Source organism: Bufo bufo, chromosome 9 (genome assembly GCF_905171765.1).
Source record: "Bufo bufo chromosome 9, aBufBuf1.1, whole genome shotgun sequence".
NCBI classification, from domain to species: Eukaryota; Metazoa; Chordata; class Amphibia; order Anura; family Bufonidae; genus Bufo; species Bufo bufo.
The window spans coordinates 158028781-158050319 of record NC_053397.1 but is presented as its reverse complement, the minus strand read 5'-3'; the positions used below and the strand labels follow the sequence as shown (position 1 = coordinate 158050319).

At 45.1% G+C, this 21539-nt stretch overlaps 1 long non-coding RNA gene across 1 annotated transcript; it reads left to right on the top strand.

Moving 5' to 3' along the window:
- Positions 1-6612: 6612 nt before the first annotated feature.
- LOC120978699 lies at positions 6613-20815 on the top strand. The gene is made up of 3 exons (XR_005774169.1): positions 6613-6768; positions 7803-7807; positions 20803-20815. It is a non-coding gene; the product is annotated as an uncharacterized LOC120978699 (long non-coding RNA).
- Positions 20816-21539: the final 724 nt, after the last annotated feature.

Genomic DNA, 21539 nt, shown 5'->3' with positions numbered 1-21539 from the left:
GGTGGTGGCGGAGTATATTCCAGGCCTTCTCAATGTCCACGCAGATTGGAATTCTCGTTACATCTCGGACTTCAGCGACTGGAGATTGGAGTCGACAGTGTTCTCTTCCATCGAATCCCTCTGGGGTCCCTTTACCTTGGACCTGTTTGTTTCGCGATGGAATGCCCAATTGGCCAGGTATTACAGTTGGAGGCCGGATCCTCAGTCCGAGGCGGTAGACTCACTTCTCCAGGATCGGTCAGGCACTCTCTCTTATGCTTTTCCACCCTTCGCTTTGATTCCCCGGGTGTTGTCTCAGGTGCGTCGCCAAGCGGTAGAGATAGTTCTGGTGGCACCCTTTTGGCAGGCCCAGGTGTGGTTTCCCCAACTTCTAGAGTTGTGATCGACGACCCGCGTCTTCTCCCTCTTTTGCCGGATCTCCTTTTGGGCCCAATGGGTCAGCATCACCCCCTCTTGATGGACGGCTCGCTTCGTCTTCTGGTGTGCAAGATTTCGGGGGTCGCTGGGACATCGCTGGAATATCGGAGACAACTAGACTCCTTCTGGAGAATGCTTGGGCCCCCGGTACCAGACGGGCCTACCGGGCGGCCTGGGGATGTTGATCTCGTTGGTGCTTGGAACGGAACCTGGATTCCGTTACGGCACCTGTAGAGGATATTTTACAGTTTCTATCCTCTCTTTTTGAAGATGGCAAGGCGTATCGTACTATTAATTTGTACAGGTCGGCTATTTCCTCCCGTCATCAGGGTTTCGCTGGTTGTCCGGCGGTTCAGCATCCTTTAGTGCGATGTTTGCTCAAGGGTTCTTGTCTCTCCCGGCCCCCTAGGCCCCGATTCTCCTCTTTGTGGGACGTGTCTTTGGTCATTGATTTCCTTTCTCATTGGCCTCTGAATTCGGATCTTTCTCTACGTCAACTTTCGGCGAAACTAGTCACTTTATTTTGCCTGGTATCTTGTAAACGCGTTTCAGATGTCCGCGCTTTGGACTTTGACGCGGTTTCCTTCACCCCGGAGGGGGTAACTTTCAACATTTTGCGCCGTACCAAAACCAGTATTACTTCGGTCTCCTACCCTGCCTTTCCGGAGTCTCCCGCGATTTGTCCGGTTTCGTGTTTCAGGGAGTACCTTTCTCGGACTTCATCCCTACGTCCCGCGGACTCTCCACAACTTTTCATTTCCTTTCGTAGACCGTTCGCCCCAGTCACCAGTGTTACCCTGTCTCTCTGGGTCAAATGGATTTTATCTCTCGCTGGCATTGATACTTCTATCTTTACGGCCCATTCGGTTCGAGGTGCTTCTGCCACGTCTATGGCAGTCTCGGGGGCCTGTCTGGAGGATTTTTTGAGATTAGTGGACTGGTCCAGGGCTTCTACGTTTAGGGATTTTTATTTCAGACCTTGTCCTCATGCCTTTTCGTCTGTTATTTCACCGCTTTGAACTTGCAATATGAGCCTCCGTGTCTTGTTATAAAATTGTATGATTTTCCTAGTCTATGACGTAAAGTCATGATTTTATTAAAGACACGGAGGCGAGTATTGCTCTCCCGGCCCTCCCTGATTTTTTTCTGGGTGTCAGCTATATTTGTTCTAGGAGTGTGTTTCTCCTGGGTCTTATTGGATGCTGGTGACATGCGATGTCGAATCGCTTTATACCAGCATCAATCATAGGGATGGGATACGTGCTGCTTCATACTTTTTATCTATGATGAATAGTGACAAAGACTTTTCGGCCTGCCTTATTGATTTATTACAATTTGCCCTCACGCATAATTTTTTTTACCTTTAACGACTCCTTCTACCTGCAGCTCCGGGGGACGGCGATGGGGGCGGCCTGCGCGCCCTCATATGCCAACCTCTTTCTGGGGCTGTGGGAGAGGGAGCTGTTTATGTCTGATGGGCACACGTCGATGGACCGGGTCATATTTTGGGCCCGGTACATCGACGATGTCTTCTTCATATGGCAAGGCACCTCTGAGGCTCTGGGATCCTTTATGGACAACCTCAATGAGAACAAGTATAACATCCATTTGACCTACAAATACAATACGAAACAAATCGAGTTTTTGGATGTTTTAATCAAATGTGACTCATCAGGCTATTTACAAACCAACATATACAGAAAGGAAACTGCTGTTAACGCACTTTTACATGCGTCATCCTCCCATTCTCCTCAGACAATTGAAGCAATAATAACTGGTCAGTTCATGAGGATCAGAAGAGTATGTTCTACCGACGAGGACTTTGAGATCCAGTCGGATATTTTGCGACAACGCTTCCTGGAAAGAGGGTACAGCAAAAGATCAGTAAAGAGAGCGTATAATCGGGCTAAACACTCGGCACAACAAGATCTTATGTATCCTAAAACAAAGAAGGAAACATCTGACATGGTAAGATATATTACTCCCTACCACTCACAATGGCAACATATTACCCCCACATCCATCTGTTGTACCTAGGAGGGCGAAAACCTTAGGAGACCATCTGGTGAGATCCTATTATGCCCCTCAAACACAGGGCATAATCTTTAGGTCAAAGGGACCCAAATGGGGTTGCTTCCCTTGTGGGAAGTGTGTGGCCTGTGATAACATCTTGAGGACCACTGAGTTTATGAACTCTATGCAGACCAAAACATACAAGATCACACACCATATCTCGTGTATAACTAAAGGGGTAATTTATCATGCCACCTGTCCATGCCCAAAAATTTATGTGGGATTGACTAGTAGGGAATTGAAGGTACGAGTCCGCGAACATGTCCGGGACATTTTGAAATCAAAAAACTCCACTGATGTGGACGATTTAAAACCTATTGCGAGACACTTTAAGAACTTTCATGATAGCGATCCCTCTTTCCTGAAGGTTTGCGGGATAGACCATATTGATCTAGGCATGCGTGGCGGTAACTTGATGAAACGCCTGGCCCAATTAGAAACAAAGTGGATCTGGACCCTGGACACTACACAACCAAAAGGCCTCAATGATGCCCTGTCTTATGCCCCCTTTCTACAGTGAATATGTAGACTTATATATTTTTTAGAAATATTCTTTTTATATGTTTTTTTTTTTTTTCATGTCTATATAGTGTTTTGTGTATCTTCCCATTGGAGAGTCTCGGTATTAATGCTGTTTTTTCCACATTTAGGCTAATACATTCGTTCCTTTTTCCTCATAAGAATTCTGGACAAGAAGATCTAATTTGAAATGGAAATGTCACTTTATGTTTCTTAACCCCTTATGGGTTCATTTACATCTTTCTTCACTTAATCATGAACAATATGAATTGGTGTTCTCTTTTCTATCAAGTGACTCTCGATTCACTTTTTATATATTTAATCACCACTTGTCACCTATTTATTTAGATGTATCATGAATTGATGTATCATTTTATAATTACATCAATCATGTTCTTTCATTCACCTGGTTGTGACTCTCTGTCACATGATCTCCCTCTGTTGGATGTCCATTTTTGGCTACCGCATGATCGGGAGATCCTGTGACCGCGACTCACTGTCATGAGCAGCGTGCCGATCACATACGTGACGCAAAGGGAGGGAAATTGGAAGGCCCTGTCCAAGGGAGAGGGAAAGGTGGTGACCCCTAACTCACCTTGAGGCTGGCACCTGACTGCCCTGACGTCCCTAGACGGGTTTCTCACCCGTACGCCGATCACGTGCCTAAACCCTGGCTTTCCCTGAGATGAGCCTTACATAGTGAATAGGGCGGTGGGAACACTAGTCCGCACCACTAACACTAAAGGGAAACACCAAGGAGAGGACAGACAATACAGACAAACATATAATCCCAGGTGGGCGACAACAGCGGACAACAAAAGCCCAACAGGGATCCGGAGGGTAACGCTCTGGAACAACAACCAGGAATCACAGCTACACAGCTCCAGTGGGTCAGTATAGAAGTCCAGGCAGGAAGCTCTATATCTGGCAACCTGAGAAGTGGGAGATGGGAATATAAGGAGGTTGGGATTGCTGGACAAGAAACAGCTGAGGAGGAGAAGCTACGGATCCCTGAGTGAGCCAAAAAGGATTGCAAGGCAAACCCAGAAAGCTACCATTAAGAAACAGCACTATCTTTAGACATAGAACGCACAGCCACCCGCTGCGACTTCCTGACCCCGGGTATAACGGAGTCAGACGTGGCTCTTGACACCCTCGTGACACTCACTTTACCTTTTTATTGTCATTGTCTAATTATTAATTTACGACCCTCTGTCATGCGATCTCCCTCTGTTGGGTGTCCATCTTTGGCTGCCGCATCATCGGGAGATCCCGTGACCGTGACCGCGACTCACTTCACTATTCTTTGTCTATTCATTAATTTACTATTGTCCATGTAATATGCACAACGCACTTTCATTGAATATATAATTGAACTATTATTGTCAATGCACTTACTTGCTTATGATCTGTGACATTAACCTCCTATCTGGTGGTTGAATTATAGGAGATCATGTGATCGGGATCTATGATCATATGACCTATCCCCCTGACTTCGCCGCCTGCGTGACTGGCCATTACGCGGCCTCTGAATATCTCGCGGGATCATGATGCGATTGACGTCATGGAAGGTCCTTGATCAAAGGGCACAGCTGCACTGGCGCAATTGGCCACTACGCGGTTCACCTGTGCCTTTGAACAATCAGCCTTCCGGGTATCACATGATTGACTAACGTACTTGGATTGGTGGTACATGCATTTAAATACGAGCTCTCCAGTGGGAAGACTGTACCCCCAGAGGAAGGTTTCAAATCGAAACGCGCGTCAGGGTGTGCAGTCTTCCTGTGGACTTGTTACCTTTCATATACGGTATGTGACCTTGCCTTTTTGGACCGCATGTCTGATGTTACTTGTTGCGGTTCTTTGCCTCTTGAACCAACTTTGGTCATGTTGTTTGCTCATTATCTCCTGCAGCTTGCACACGCACTTTACTGCTTGCTGTATTCGGCTGAATAGATATAACTATACATTCAAAAGATCCACATTCGAGTGTTGATATTTTTCTTCTTTTACTTATAAAATATAGCATGCACTTGCACTTTATATTTGATGCTATTACTTGCACTCTTACCAACAGTGGATACTCTTTTCAATGAATACGTTATATAGGAGCTCCTTTACTTATAGGCGCTTACATTTTAGGTCACTTACCTCATTACTTTGTTGTACTTGATAAACTCTCCCAGGATTGTACTGCACTTTTTGCATTTGTTTGTCATCTCTTTGTATATGCTTTTAACTATATACTCAATAAAATAATATTTTTTAGCTTAGTAGTTCTCAGTGTCTCTCTATAGGTTATTTAGTTATCTTCTGAGTTAAGCTCCAGTCAGGGGCTTTATTGTTCTTTCACGCCATTCCTTTGTAACCTACTTTTGTACTACTTTATTGTATTATGTTATCCATTAGAGTATGTGATTACATAAGCTGTATCTTGCCAAACTTTGCTACAGTTATGGTATTATTACTTTGGTTGATTTGCCGTGAAATTACCACGCCTTTTTTTGCTCTCTTTTCTCCTTAGGTTGAGTTCCCTGATTCCGGAAGTGGATCCGTAGAGTTCTATACCGGCACGTTTCATGGCGGTCACTATAGTTGGTTTGGAGTATGGTTGTCTCCCGTTGGAGTTTCACCGGTTTGAGAAGTTCCAGTGTCTCATTTGGGGTCCATTAGTGCTACAGTCTAACAAAGAAAGAGGAAGATGTCACTAAAGAGGGTGTGGCGAAAATAGCACATGATCTAACCTGTCAGATGAACATTGCAAAAAATAAAAATGGTGCCAAAAGAACTATTTTTTGTTACCTTGCCTCACAAAAAGTACAATATAGAGCAACTAAAAATCATATGTATCCTAAAATAGTACCAACAAAACTGCCACCTTATCCTGTAGTTTCCAAAATGGGGTAAATTTTTTGGAGTTTCTACTCTAGGGGTGCATCAGGGGGTCTTCAAATGTGACATGGCCTCTCAAAATTATCCCAGTGAAATCTGCCCTTAAAAAAACACTACTTTCCTTCTGCGCCCTGCCGTGTGCCATTACATCAGTTTACGACCACATATGGGGTGTTTCTGTAAACTAGAGAATCAGGGTAATAAACAGTGAGTTTTGTTTGGCTGTAAACCCTTGCTTTGTTACCAGAAAAAAAATGGATTAAAATGAAACATCTGCCAAAAAAGTTAAATTCTGAAATTTCATGTATATTTTCCTTTAATTCTTGTGGAACACCTAAAGGGTTAACAAAGTTTGTAAAATTTATTTTGAATACCTTGAGGGGTGTAGTTTCTAAAATGGGGTCATTTATGGGTGGTTTCTATTATGCAAGCCCCACATAGTGACTTCAGACCTGAACTGGTCCTTAAAAAGTGGGTTTTGGAAATTTCCTGAAAAATTTCAAGATTTGCTTCTAAACTTCTAAGTTATCAACGTCCACAAAAAATAAAATGGCATTCACAGAATGATCCAAACATAAAGTAGACATATGGGAAATGTAAAGTAATAACTATTATATGAGGTATCACTATCTGTTTTAAAAGCAGAGAAATAGAAATTTGGAAAGTTGCGAATTTTTCAATTTTTTTTGTAAATTTGGGATTAAAAAAAAAAAAGAAATATAATGACTGAAATTTACAAATATCATGCAGTACAATGTGTGATGAGAAAAGAATCTCAGAATGGCTTGGATAAGTAAAAGCATTCTAAAGTTATTACCACATAAAGTGACACATGTCAAATTTCCCAAAAACAGCCTGGTCCTTAAGGTGAAAAATGGCAGGGTCCTGAAGGCTTTAATCAAGGAATCAACAAAGACACCAACGATAACTTGAAGGAATTCCAGAGATCCACAGCTGAAGCATCTGTCCATAGGAATGCCGCAGTCAGATGGGAAGTGTGGAGAGGAGGATGAAAATGCTGGTGGTGCTGATAGTAGTTTTCTTGGTACTTATGCTGGATCCTCCTTCCTCCCTCCTAGGGCTGGCTCAGGGATGAAGGGGGCCACAGATAGGAGTAGTAGTTGTTACCCCTGGAGCAAAACCAGGTTGGAGTTTCCAGATTGATGGAAGGTAGGGTGCACTTGATGGTTTGGTGTAGAATGACAGGTAGCAGACCAGAGCTGAACTGAACAATGGTAACTTACAGTCTTTACTTGAATAGTAGATAGACAACACTTCCACACAAGATGGAGGCACAAATCTTAGCACAAAAGTTCTGGACAAACCATGCAGGGGTGCACCACCAATGAGGCCAGGTGAGGCAATCGTCTTAGGCAGCACCAGGTAGGGGCAAGAGGGGGGCAGTCGACGGGTCATGGGCTGAAAGGAAGGGGTTAGGTTAAAAAATTTGCATTGGGAAGGGGAGGGGGCGCTGTTTCAGTTTTTGCCACAGGCAGCAGAAAGGCTAGGTGCACCCCTGGAACCATGGGTTATCGTGATAGAATCTCTGAGATGCACTTTCTTACATAGTAATTCCTTACATACCATTCCAGCTGGGGTGCATACAAATCCAATTTCTTCTACAATGTCTGCAATTTCTAACTGTGAGGTGCAGACTCCAAAAAGCAGCAGTGCAAGCTGCCGACCTGCAGGAAAGGGTGGCCGGAAGCGCGATCAGTTATTTTCAGGAGTCCCATAAAATTAATGAAGAGTGCATCGCACAATCTCATGAGTGACATAAAGGAAAAAAATAACCACAGCATATTTGTGAAAGATAGAAGAAAATCATAGTAAGTAGGGGATTCCATTAAAAATTGGGAAGAAAGAAAAACTTTGTTGACTTTGTGTTTAACCTCTTATAGGGGTTGTCTCATGTTAGGCATTGCTGGATATTGGCAGGATCTGCAATTGATGTCAGATTTGTGCGGGTCAAACCTCTGGGACCCACAGGTATCTCCAGAAAAGGACCCCTGAAATGAGCAGAATGAGACTAGCTATCTCTGAAGTGAATGGAGTCGTGGCCATGCTTGCGCAATGCACTCTCAATTTCTATGGGATTTTTGAAAATAATTCAGTGCACCCACTCGGCTATTTTCAGTAATTGCATAAAAATGAATGGAGAGATTGCCGCGCGTGCGGGGTGTACTCTTCTTCGGTTCTGGGGCCTTTCTGGAAATGGGTGCAGGTCTCAGAGGTGATATGCCACCAAATTTTGAGATGACACAACCCCTTTAACCCAAGTGTAGCAAGGTATAGGGAATAGTTACTGAATTGAGCCTATCAGCGGCAGACGGTGTTAGCCTTAGGGCCCTTGCATACGAACGTATGCCCTCCGAGACATACGGTATGTGAGCGGGCCATATGTCCCGGAGCGGCATTGATCCTGTGCACGGGAGCGCACAGCATCATTGATTACAATGATGTTGTGGATATCGGGCCGCCTGCAGTGCTATTGTCCTGCACTCATAAGATCATATGAGTACAGGACAATAGTCCTGCGGGCGGCTCGACATGCACAGCATCATTGCAATCTATGATGCTGTGCGCTCCCGCGTGCACGATCAATGCCGCTCCAGGACATATGGCCCGCTCATGGACCGTATGTCTCGGAGGGCATACGGTCGTGTGCAAGGGCCCTTAGGGCCTTATTGCACCTGCAGTTGAAGCAGACGATTGTCAGGAAAGAGGCGTTCCTTCCTGGTAATTGCCTGCTTTCTAGTGGAGGAGACCACTGCTATTACATGCAGTGATCTCCTCCTCAGTATAGGGACAAGACAAGCGGTCTCTCATGCCATCATTCGTCTCCATGCTGACTCACTGTTTGCCGGCAACAGATTGTGATTACACTGTACAATCTGCTGCTGACAAATGAGGATTCTTTTAAACCTGCTAAAAGATTCCAATTACCCGATAAACGACCATTTGCTCGTTTATCAGGTAGTTGTCAGCAGTATTAAAATGCCAGATCATCGCTAACGAGCGTTCATATGTTAGCGGTGGTCTTCACGATTATCTTCAGGTATAATAGGGCCTTTAGGGGCAGTCTACTATTCTTCCTATACCTCGTCCCAACCAAGGAACCAATTATACGTATGTCCTGACTACTCAGGGTCATATGGTGTACTGTACAGGGTTGTATGTACCATATGTACAGAATTGTTATGCATTGTCAGCTGTCTAGGCAAAAAAACGGAAGCAGGATCTACATTTGCTGTTTATGCAATATTTTTTTGTGCAAAAAGGGTTTGTCAGTTTTATCAAGTTTTAAAAAAAGATTTTAATGCTTTACACAAATTAAATAAAACTTTAAAGGAAATAAATTGTATCTTGAATATAAGTTCAAAATGTCTATTTCCTTGGAAGAAGTGTTGTAGTGGTGGTGACACTTTACTCCATGTTAAACTTTGCCGTTTTTTTCATTTTTATTGACATCTTTCTAAACCTGACAAAATGAGGGAGCATGTGTAGCTGGAGCCACCTAGTGGTCATTGCTCTTGTAACTCACACAGGTTTCTTTCAGCTTATGACTCATGAATGTCGCTAGCATAATAATCAGTATATTCAGGTGAGTCATGGACAATTATCCATGTAGTAAATGCGATACATGAGTTATTTCAGACATAATAAGGAAAAGAACTAGATATGCACAGAAGAACTTGTCATAAATCAAAATCAGTCTAGTTTTACCTTACAGCATGAAAGCTAATCCCAGGAAGTTTAAGATTCTTTAAATTAATACAAGAAAGAGAGTGATATAAACTACCTTCAATGTTTATTAGAAATGAAATTGTGAACATTACATTTTAAAACAGAAAATCTTTAAACATGAAGATATTTCACAAAATAAATTATGGAGATGGCTAAGGGCACTTTCACACTTGCGTTAAACCTTTCCGGTATTGAGTTCTGTCCTAGGGGCTCAGTACCGGAAAAAAACTGATCAGTTTTATCCTAATTAGTGTTGATCACTAGAGTTGAGCGAACACCTGGATGTTCGGGTTCGAGAAGTTCGGCCGAACTTCCCGGAAATGTTCGGGTTCGGGATCCGAACCCGATCCGAACTTCGTCCCGAACCCGAACCCCATTGAAGTCAATGGGGACCCGAACTTTTGGGCACTAAAAAGGCTGTAAAACAGCCCAGGAAAGAGCTAGAGGGCTGCAAAAGGCAGCAACATGTAGGTAAATCCCCTGGCCACTGTCACACATTTAGGCCCAGGCACCCAGGCAGAGGAGAGAGGTCCCGTAACAGAGAATCTGGCCTTATGTCAGCACAGAATCTGTCTTCATGTCATAGTAGAGAATCAGGCTTCACGTCACCCACCACTGGAACAGGCCACTGTCACACATTTAGGCCCAGGCACCCAGGCAGAGGAGAGAGGTCCCGTAACAGAGAATCTGGCCTTATGTCAGCGCAGAATCAGTCTTCATGTCATAGCAGAGAATCAGGCTTCACGTCACCCACCACTGGAACAGGCCACTGTCACACATTTAGGCCCAGGCACCCAGGCAGAGGAGAGAGGTCCCGTAACAGAGAATCTGGCCTTATGTCAGCGCAGAATCAGTCTTCATGTCATAGCAGAGAATCAGGCTTCACGTCACCCACCACTGGAACAGGCCACTGTCACACATTTAGGCCCCGGCACCCAGACAGAGGAGAGGTTCATTCAACTTTGGGTTGCCCCGCAATATAATGGTAAAATGAAATTAAAAATAGTATTGAATGAGGAAGTGCCCTGGAGTAGAATAATATATTGTTAAGGGGAGGTAGTTAATATCTAATCTGCACAAGGGATGGACAGGTCCTGTGGGATCCATGCCTGGTTCATTTTTATGAACGTCAGCTTGTCCACATTGGCTGTACACAGGCGGCTGCGTTTGTCTGTAATGACGCCCCCTGCCGTGCTGAATACACGTTCAGACAAAACGCTGGCCGCCGGGCAGGCCAGCACCTCCAAGGCATAAAAGGCTAGCTCTGGCCACGTGGACAATTTGGAGACCCAGAAGTTGAATGGGGCCGAACCATCAGTCAGTACGTGGAGGGGTGTGCACAGGTACTGTTCCACCATGTTAGTGAAATGTTGCCTCCTGCTAACACGTTCCGTATCAGGTGGTGGTGCAGTTAGCTGTGGCGTGGTGACAAAACTTTTCCACATCTCTGCCATGCTAACCCTGCCCTCAGAGGAGCTGGCCGTGACACAGCTGCGTTGGCGACCTCTTGCTCCTCCTCTGCCTTCGCCTTGGGCTTCCACTGGTTCCCCTGTGACATTTGGGAATGCTCTCAGTAGCGCGTCTACCAACGCGCGCTTGTACTCGCGCATCTTCCTATCACGCTCCAGTGTAGGAATTAAAGTGGGCACATTGTCTTTGTACCGGGGATCCAGCAGGGTGGCAACCCAGTAGTCCTCACACGTTAAAATGTGGGCAACTCTGCTGTCGTTGCGCAGGCACTGCAGCATGTAGTCGCTCATGTGTGCCAGGCTGCCCAGAGGTAAGGACAAGCTGTCCTCTGTGGGAGGCGTATCGTCATAGTCCTGTGTTTCCCCCCAGCCACGCACCAGTGATGGGCCCGAGCTGCTTTGGGTGCCACCCCGCTGTGAACATGCTTCATCCTCATCCTTCTCCCCCTCCTCCTCATCCTCCTCATCCTCCAGTAGTGGGCCCTGTCTGGTCACATTTGTACCTGGCCTCTGGTGTTGCAAAAAACCTCCCTCTGAGTCACTTCGAAGAGACTGGCCTGAAAGTACTAAAAATGACCCCTCTTCCTCCTCTTCCTCCTGGGCCACCTCCTCTTCAATTATCGCCCTAAGTGTTTTCTCAAGGAGACATAGAAGTGGTATTGTAACGCTGATAACGGCGTCATCGCCACTGGCCATGTTGGTGGAGTACTCGAAACAACGCAACAGGGCACACAGGTCTCGCATGGAGGCCCAGTCATTGGTGGTGAAGTGTGTCTGATCCGCAGTGCGACTGACCCGTGCGTGCTGCAGCTGAAACTCCACTATGGCCTGCTGCTGCTCGCACAGTCTGTCCAGCATATGCAAGGTGGAGTTCCACCTGGTGGGTACGTCGCATATGAGGCGGTGAGCGGGAAGGCCGAGTTTACGCTGTAGCGCAGACAGGCGAGCAGCGGCAGGGTGTGAACGCCGGAATCGCGAACAGACGGCCCGCACTTTATGCAGCAGCTCTGACATGTCGGGGTAGTTGCGAATGAAATTCTGCACCACCAAATTCAGCACATGCGCCAGGCAAGGGATGTGCATCAAACCGGCTAGTCCCAGAGCTGCAACGAGATTTCGCCCATTATCGCACACCACCAGGCCGGGCTTGAGGCTCACCGGCAGCAACCACTCGTCGGTCTGTTGTTCTATACCCCGCCACAACTCCTGTGCGGTGTGGGGCCTGTCCCCCAAACATATGAGTTTCAGAATGGCCTGCTGACGTTTACCCCGGGCTGTGATGAAGTTGGTGGTGAAGGTGTGTGGCTGACTGGATGAGCAGGTGGAAGAAGAGGAGGAGGAAGCTGAGTAGGAGGAGGAGGAGACAGGAGGCAAAGAATGTTGCCCTGCGATCCTTGGCGGCGGAAGGACATGCGCCAAACAGCTTTCCGCCTGGGGCCCAGCCGCCACTACATTTACCCAGTGTGCAGTTAGGGAGATATAGCGTCCCTGGCCGTGCTTACTGGTCCACGTATCTGTGGTTAGGTGGACCTTGCCACAGATGGAGTTGCGCAGTGCACACTTGATTTTATCGGACACTTGTTTGTGCAGGGAAGGCACGGCTCTCTTGGAGAAGTAGTGACGGCTGGGAACAACATACTGTGGGACAGCAAGTGACATGAGCTGTTTGAAGCTGTGTGTGTCCACCAGCCTAAATGACAGCATTTCATAGGCCAGTAGTTTAGAAATGCTGGCATTCAGGGCCAGGGATCGAGGGTGGCTAGGTGGGAATTTACGCTTTCTCTCAAATGTTTGTGAGATGGAGAGCTGAACGCTGCCATGTGACATGGTTGAGATGCTTGGTGACGCAGGTGGTGGTGTTGGTGGTACATCCCATGTTTGCTGGGCGGCAGGTGCCAACGTTCCTCCAGAGGCAGAGGAAGAGGCCGAGGCGGCGGCAGCAGCAGCAGAAGAGGCCGAGGCGGCGGCAGCAGCAGAAGAGGCCGAGGCGGCAGCAGCAGAAGAGGTAGCAGGGGGAGCCTGAGTGACTTCCTTGTTTTTAAGGTGTTTACTCCACTGCAGTTCATGCTTTGCATGCAGGTGCCTGGTCATGCAGGTTGTGCTAAGGTTCAGAACGTTAATGCCTCGCTTCAGGCTCTGATGGCACAGCGTGCAAACCACTCGGGTCTTGTCGTCAGCACATTGTTTGAAGAAGTGCCATGCCAGGGAACTCCTTGAAGCTGCCTTTGGGGTGCTCGGTCCCAGATGGCGGCGGTCAGTAGCAGGCGGAGTCTCTTGGCGGCGGGTGTTCTGATTTTGCCCACTGCTCCCTCTTTTGCTACGCTGTTGGCTCGGTCTCACCACTGCCTCTTCCTCCGAACTCTGAAAGTCAGTGGCACGACCTTCATTCCATGTGGGGTCTAGGACCTCATCGTCCCCTGCATCGTCTTCCACCCAGTCTTGATCCCTGACCTCCTGTTCAGTCTGCACACTGCAGAAAGACGTAGCAGTTGGCACCTGTGTTTCGTCATCATCAGAGACGTGCTGAGGTGGTATTCCCATGTCCTCATCATCAGGAAAAATAAGTGGTTGTGCGTTAGTGCATTCTATCTCTTCCACCCCTGGGGAAGGGCTAGGTGGATGCCCTTGGGAAACCCTGGCAGCAGAGTCTTCAAACAGCATAAGAGACTGCTGCATAACTTGAGGCTCAGACAGTTTCCCTGATATGCATGGGGGGGATGTGACAGACCGATGGGCTTGGTTTTCATGCGCCATCTGTGCGCTTTCTGCAGAAGACTGGGTGGGAGATAATGTGAACGTGCTGGATCCATTGTCGGCCACCCAATTGACTAATGCCTGTACCTGCTCAGGCCTTACCATCCTTAGAACGGCATTGGGCCCCACAAAATATCGCTGTAAATTCTGCTGGCTACTGGGACCTGAGGTAGTTGGTTCACTAGGACGTGTGGCTGTGGCAGAACGACCACGTCCTCTCCCAGCACCAGAGGGTCCACTAACACCACCACGATCATGTCCACGTCCGCGTCCATTATTAGATGTTTTCCTCATTGTTCCCGTTCACCACAATTTTGAGAATGGCAAATTTGGGAATAGTTTTTCAACCCAGAACAAAAAGTGTGCTTTTACGGTCACTACAAATAACTTGACCAGCTAAAACAGTACAGATTTGGTTGAATAGAAATGTGAGGCCTGTTTTTTTTTTGCGCTGTGTGACAGGTATAGGTTTAATCACAGAATTAGACTTCTATCTGCACGGTACCGTGTGTCTTAGGTTTTTCTGAATGACACTATCAGCACCTTCAATGTAAGATATCCTTTTTGGGATAGATTTCAAGTAGGCCTCATATAGCAGAAACTAGTTATTTTGAGAATGGCAAATTTGGGAATAGGTTTTCAACCCAGAACAAAAAGTGTGCTTTTACGGTCACTACAAATAACTTGACCAGCTAAAACAGTACAGATTTGGTTGAATAGAAATGTGAGGCCTGTTTTTTTTTTGCGCTGTGTGACAGGTATAGGTTTAATCACAGAATTAGACTTCTATCTGCACGGTAGCGTGTGTCTTAGGTTTTTCTGAATGACACTATCAGCACCTTCAATGTAAGATATCCTTTTTGGGATAGATTTCAAGTAGGCCTCACATAGCAGAAACTAGTTATTTTGAGAATGGCAAATTTGGGAATAGTTTTTCAACCCAGAACAAAAACTGTGCTTTTACGGTCACTACAAATAACTTGACCAGCTAAAACAGTACAGATTTGGTTGAATAGAAATGTGAGGCCTGTTTTTTTTTGCGCTGTGGGACAGGTATAGTTTTAATCACAGAATTAGACTTCTATCTGCACGGTAGCGTGTGTCTTAGGTTTTTCTGAATGACACTATCAGCACCTTCAATGTAAGATATCCTTTTTGGGATATCCTTTTTGGGATAGATTTCAAGTAGGCCTCATATAGCAGAAACTAGTTATTTTGAGAATGGCAAATTTGGGAATAGTTTTTCAACCCAGAACAAAAATGTGCTTTTACGGTCACTACAAATAACTTGACCAGCTAAAACAGTACAGATTTGGTTGAATAGAAATGTGAGGACTGTTTTTTTTTTTGCGCTGTGTGACAGGTATAGGTTTAATCACAGAATTAGACTTCTATCTGCACGGTAGCGTGTGTCTTAGGTTTTTCTGAATGACACTATCAGCACCTTCAATGTAAGATATCATTTTTGGGATAGATTTCAAGTAGGCCTCATATAGCAGAAACTAGTTATTTTGAGAATGGCAAATTTGGGAATAGTTTTTCAACCCAGAACAAAAACTGTGCTTTTACGGTCACTACAAATAACTTGACCAGCTAAAACAGTACAAATTTGGTTGAATAGAAATGTCAGGTCTATTTTTTAGGCGCTGGGTGACAGGCTCAACTTGCCCCTGATGTAGTATATGGCCAAAAAATAACCACACTATTGATGGTTAAATGCACTTGGGTGACACAGGCTCAGCCTGCACCAGATGTAGTATATGGCCAAAAAATAACCAGACTGTTGATGGTTAAATGCACTTCGGTGACACAGGCTCAGCCTGCAGCTGATGTAGTATATGGCCAAAAAATAACCAGACTGTTGATGGTTAAATGCACTTCGGTGACACAGGCTCAGCCTGCAGCTGATGTAGGATATAGCACAAAATAACCACACTATTGATGGTTAAATACACTTGGTGATAGCTTGTGCTGGAGCACCACAAGTCACAAAATGGCCGCTGATCACCCCAGAAAAAAGTTATCTAAAAACGCTCTGGGCAGCCTCAAAAAAGTGAGCAAGTCGATATTAGCACTTCAATGATCCACAGCTGCAGATCGATCACAGAATGAAGTCTTTTGGAGGAGTTAATCTGCCTAATCTCGCCCTAACGTCGCAGCTGCAACCTCTCCCTATGCTTGAATCAGCAGAGTGACGTGCAGCGCTACGTGACCCAAGCTTATATAGAGGCTGGGTCACATGCTGCACTGGCCAATCACAGCCATGCCAATAGTAGGCAAGGCTGTGATGGCCTCTTGGGGCAAGTAGTATGACGCTTGTTGATTGGCTGCTTTGCAGCCTTTCAAAAAGCGCCAAGAAAGCGCCGAACACCGAACCCGGACTTTTACGAAAATGTATACAGTTCGGGTTCGCTCATCCCTATTGATCACGAATATTCGAATTTCGAATTTTTATCGCGAATATAGGTACTTCGAAAATTCGCGAAAATTTTGAATATAGTTATATATATTCGAAATTTCGAATATTCAAATTTTTTCTGATTTTTTTTTTCTATTTTTTTATTTTTATTTTTTATCAGTACACATGATCCCTCACTGCTTCTAGCTTGTGGGCCAATAAGAAGGCTGCAATATACTTGACTTTAGGAGTAGTAGTGTTTGCGAATTTTGCTCTATATTCGTTTTTTTTTTAATATTCGCTATATTGCTATATATTCTTGTTTTAGAATATTACGAATATTCGAAAAAACGAAGTTATAGCAATATAGAGAATATTCTAAAAAAATCGAATAGAGCAATTTAGCTAATATAGTGATATAATCTTCTTTGTCTAATAATTGTAAGTTGAAAAATTCGCTATAAAAAATTCGAATCCGAAAATTCGCATATTGCACAATCATTACCTTTCCGATTTTTTGAGTAAAAAAAAAATCGTGAATTTTCGGCGAATATTCTACAAAATATTCGCGAAATATCGCGAATTCGAATATGACCCCTGCCGCTCATCACTAATGAATTTTGACTGGAGAGCAATCCGTTCAGTATGAATCAGGATATCTTCAGTTCAGTCACTGTACGGTTTTGGACAGAGAAAATACTGCAGCATGCTGCGGTATTTTCTCCGTCCAAAATTCCGGAACACTTACGGGAATGCCGGATCAGGCATTATTTTACATTGAAATGCATTAATGCCGGATCCGGCCCCCAGTGTTCCAGTGTTTTGGGTCATTGTCATGATGAAATGTCCACTGGTGCCCAAGCAAAGTTTCTCTGCAGACTGCCTGATGTTGTCGCTGAGAATCCTCATGTATTGCTCTTTTTTCATGGTGCCGTTTACTGTGATTAGGTTCCCTGGTCCATTGGCTGAAAAACACCCCAAAGCATTAGGTTCCCACCACCATGTTTGACAGTGGGGATGGTGTTCTTTGGGTTGAAGGTTGAAGGCTTCTCCTTTTTGACGCCAAATGAAGGAAACATCATTGTGACCAAACAATTCAATTTTTGTTTCATCTGACCATAACACAGAAGACCAGAAGTCTTCTTCTTTGTTCAGATGAGCTTTTGCAAAGGCCAAGCAAGCTTTTGTGTGCCTGGTCTGCATCTGTGAAACCCAGCAGTGTGCAGTGTCCGTTGGATTGTCTGCCTTGAGACATTGCCACCAGCAAAGCCCAAATTCACCAGGATGGCCTTGGTGGTGATCCTTGGATTCCTTTTGACCTCTTTAACTATCCCCCTGGCCAGCACAGGTGTCACTTTTGGCTTCCGACCACGTCCTCTGAGATTTTCCACCATGCGGAACATCTTGTATTTTTTGCTCAAATGTAAATAAAAGCTGAGAATTTTTTTTTTTTTCACATTAATGCCTCTTGTACATCGTCTTATTATCTTTTGGGAGACATCTATGTCATTTCCCGTCAAAAAATTACTTGCTGGTTGAATAAAAGTAACTTTAAGTCAAAATTTGCCTGGGGTATGAATAATTATGGGCAGCACTGTATGTTTTGGTAGTGTAACGGTTTGCAGATTTACTGGTGGGAGGTGCTTGATTTTATGGAGGCCCACTTGATTAGTCTTAAAATACTAAGGCCTCTTTCACACGGGCGAGATTTCCACGCGGGTGCAATGCGGGAGGTGAACGCATTGCACCGCACTGAATCCGGACCCATTCATTTCTATGGGGCTGTGCACATGAGCGGTGATTTTTACGCATCACTTGTGCGTTGTGTGAAAAAAATCGCAGCAAGCTCTATATTGTATATTGTTTTTCATGCAATGCAGGCCCGATAGAAGTGAATGGGGCTGCGTGAAAATCGCAAGCATCCGCAAGCAAGTGCGGATGCAGTGCGATTTTCACGCACGGTTGCTAGGAGACGATCGGGATGGAGACCCGATCATTATTATTTTCCCTTATAACATGGTTATAAGGGAAAATAATAGCATTCTTAAAACACAATGCTTAGTAAAATAGGGCTGGAGGGGTTAAAAAAATAATAATAATTTAACTCACCTTAATCCCCTTGTTCGCGCAGCCCGGCATCTCTTCTGTCTTCATCTGTGAGGAAAAGGACCTGTAGTGACATCACTGCGCTCATCACATGGTCCATCACATGATCCATCACTATGTGTTTTAAGAATGCTATTATTTTCCCTTATAACCATGTTATAAGGGAAAATATTTACATCTACACAACCTTGAACCCAAACCTGAACTTCAGTGAAGAAGTTTGGGTCTGGGTACCACATTCAGTTTTTTATCACGATAAAAACTGAACAACGGAACGCAATCGCAGTCAAAACTGACTGCAATTGCGTACCTACTCGCGCGGGTTTGCCGCAATGCACACGGGATGCATCCTGAGCCAAAACGTGATGCCTGTTTGAAAGAGGCCTAAGTCTGTCCCTTTTGATAAGGCCTTATTCACACTGTCAGTGTTTGGTCAGTGATTTCCATCAGCGATTGGGAGCCAAAAATAGGAGTGGATCCTCTATCAAGATAAGGTATAATAGAAGCATTTGCACCTCTTCTGAGTTTTTGACCCGTACCTGGTTTTGGCTCACAATCATTGATGAAAAACACTGACCAAACACTGACATTTGAATAAGGGTACTTTCACACTAGCGTTATTCTTTTCCGGTATTGAGTTCCGTCCTAGGGGCTCAATACCGGAAAAAACTGATCAGTTTAATCCTAATGCATTCTGAATGGAGAGCAATCCGTTCAGTATCATCAGGATGCATCTGTTCAGTCCCTCTTACGGTGCCACGCTATTCTCTCCGTCCAAAATTCCGGAACACTTGCCGGAATGCTGTATCCGGCATTAATTTCCATTGAAATGTATTAGTGCAAGTGTGAAAGTACTCTAAGGCCTTAGTAGATGATCGTTCTCTTTAGTGTAGCTTTATGCATTTTATTTAAGTTGTTACACTATTATGCAAAAAAGTTATTCTGTTCATTGGAAACACCCAAAATGACCCATTAAAGGGAACCTGTCACCTGGATTTTGTATATAGAGCTGAGGACATGGGTTGCTAGATGGCCGCTAGCACATCCGCAATACCCAGTCCCCATAGCTCTGTGTGCTTTTATTGTGTAAAAAAACCGATTTCATACATATGCAAATTAACCTGAGATGTGTCCTGTCCCTGACTCATCTCACGTACAGGACTCATCTCAGGTTAATTTGCATATGTATCAAATCGTTTTTTTTTTACACAATATAAGCACACAGAGCTATGGGGACTGGGTACTGCGGATGTGCTAGCGGCTATCTAGCAACCCATGTCCTCAGCTCTATACATTAAATCCCGGTGACAGGTTCCCTTTAAATCTGCATAGATCCAGTAGGTTAATAAGATTCTTCTGCTGTATAGTTGGAGAAGGTCAAGTTTGATAAGGTCTTGGGTTCTTAGTTAGAGTCATTGCCCTTTTTTCATCTCTCTTTTTTCTCTCTTTTTCTTTGTATTTGTTCTTGACAGTCGCGCTAGTCACCCCTGTCCACCTACCTCATTTATGTTTTTTTCTCCTTTGGTTTCCTCCTTAGGGCTTGTTCACACGACCGTGCCGTGTTTTGCGGTACGCAAATTGCCAATCCGCAAAACACGGATACCGCCTGTGTGCCTTCTGCAATTTGCGGAACGGACGGCGCTTTATAGAAATGCCTATTCTTTTCTGTAAAATGGACAAGAATAGGACATGACGTATAATATTTGTGGAGTGCTGTCCGCATCTTTTGTGGCCCCATTGAAGTGAATGGGTCCGCACCCAAACCGGAAAAAATGCGGCTCGGATGCGGAACCAAACCACGGTCGTGTGAATGAGCCCTTATGCAGAGGTAATTATATCCAAGCTCTTTTCCTCTTGGATATGAAACAATTTTGTAAGACTGTTTGTAGCAGAGGTAGTCTCATGTTGAAATTGATTCAAATCTGTAGGTTTTACTAACACATCTCATATAATCGGTACCTCTGTGCTTGTTCGTGAATTTATTTGCAAAGATTTCTTTGTTATATTTGTGTCTCTTTTGACTACACCACTTATGTGGGACTCTGCTCTGAATGCTGTATGGTCCCACTGTTTTATTGAATAAATGTTCCTTTTAAATAAAGGTTAGAACATCCTTGAGGCAATATCTAGTGAGGAGCAGAAGGTGAGCTCCATTACAAATAAATCCACACTCAACTGTCCACAGTCCTGCCGTTCCAGCACCACTGAGATGTTCCCAGTCGCTTCTTGTAGTTTATTGGTGGCGCTTCTGTTTAAGGGCTCTTTCACACCTGCGTTATTGTCTTCCGGCATAGAGTTCCGTCGTCGGGACTCTATGCCGGAAGAATACTGATCAGGATTATCCTAATGCATTCTGAATGGAGTGAAATCCGTTCAGGATGCATCAGGATGTCTTCAGTTCCGGTACGGAACGTTTTTTGGCCGGAGAAAATACCGCAGCATGCTGCGCTTTTTGCTCCGGCCAAAAATCCTGAACACTTGCCGCAAGGCCGGATCCGGAATTAATGCCCATTGAAAGGCATTGATCCGGATCCGGCTTTAAGCTAAACGTCGTTTCGGCGCATTGCCGGAGCCGACATTTAGCTTTTTCAGAGTGGTTACCATGGCTGCCGGGACGCTAAAGTCCTGACAGCCATGGTAAGTGTAGCGGGGAGCAGGGGAGCAGCATACTTACCGTCCGTGCGGCTCCCGGGGCGCTCCAGAGTGACGTCAGGGCGCCCCAAGCGCATGGATCACGTGATCACATGGATCACGTCATCCATGCGCATGGGGCGCTCTGACGTCACTCTGGAGCGCCCCGGGAGCCGCACGGACGGTAAGTATACCGCTCCCCCGCTCCCCAATCCTACTATGGCAACCAGGACTTTAATAGCGTCCTGGGTGCCATAGTAACACTGAACGCATTTGGAAGACGGTTCCGTCTTCAAATGCTTTCAGTACACTTGCGTTGTTACGGATCCGGCAGGCACCTCCGGCAACGGAAGTGCATGCCGGATCCCAACAACGCAAGTGTGAAAGAGGCCTAAACAAGATTTAGATGATAAAAATTGCGAATTTAATGTTCTTTGTTTCCATAAAAGTAGCAAACATATACATTTAAGTCTAGGTACCCATCACATTTGGGTAGGTTTAAGGTGGGACATTTGAAATGTTTCTTAGAATGT